Below are 707 nucleotides of genomic sequence, written 5' to 3' on the forward strand. Positions count from 1 at the left end.
CGTTACACGTCAACATATCGTAGCAGCGTCCACACGACAAACATAATTGTGAACATCGAAAAAAGCGACACTGTTTCCATAATTATAGCAAGTGCCTCTGATGATGGTTGTGTCAAACCGAAACATGTAAGGCAGAAATAATAATAAAAAGTGACCTACAAATTGTTACACTCGATGGACTTTCTATTAACCTTGTTAAGATTATTCATCTTATATGTCTTAATCACAAGACACGGTTTACACAGAAAATAAGAAAAACGACCCCATAGCGAATGAACCACACGCAAGTTTTAATTAAGACATATAAGATGAATAATCTTAACAAGTTTTAGTGAGTGTAAATTTATTATAGTTGACAAATATGCACTTTTTAAATACTTTTTAAATGGTGTTGTGAAGACATATGAGGGCAAGCAATGCAATAGATTAACGTAATTAGGGCACCTGATGATGGCACTATTTTGCCGAAACATGTCGTGAAGTAACAGGTGAAACTGAGTGCACTACAAGATGGCAACTGTATACATATCATGGATGCAAATTATGAAGTTGTTCATTATGCAGTTTTGAAGAAACACACTGCTTCTGTCTTCAGAGCAGAAGATGGAGACAGACAGTTCTGCCAGAACATTGGTAGCTATCTATCAGACTACTTGGTGTCATAACCCAGAAGACAACAGTCTAAATCTTTCATGCCTGCCTTTAAG

This window comes from Cryptotermes secundus, unplaced genomic scaffold (genome assembly GCF_002891405.2).
Source record: "Cryptotermes secundus unplaced genomic scaffold, Csec_1.0 scaffold26, whole genome shotgun sequence".
Classification (NCBI taxonomy): Eukaryota; Metazoa; Arthropoda; class Insecta; order Blattodea; family Kalotermitidae; genus Cryptotermes; species Cryptotermes secundus.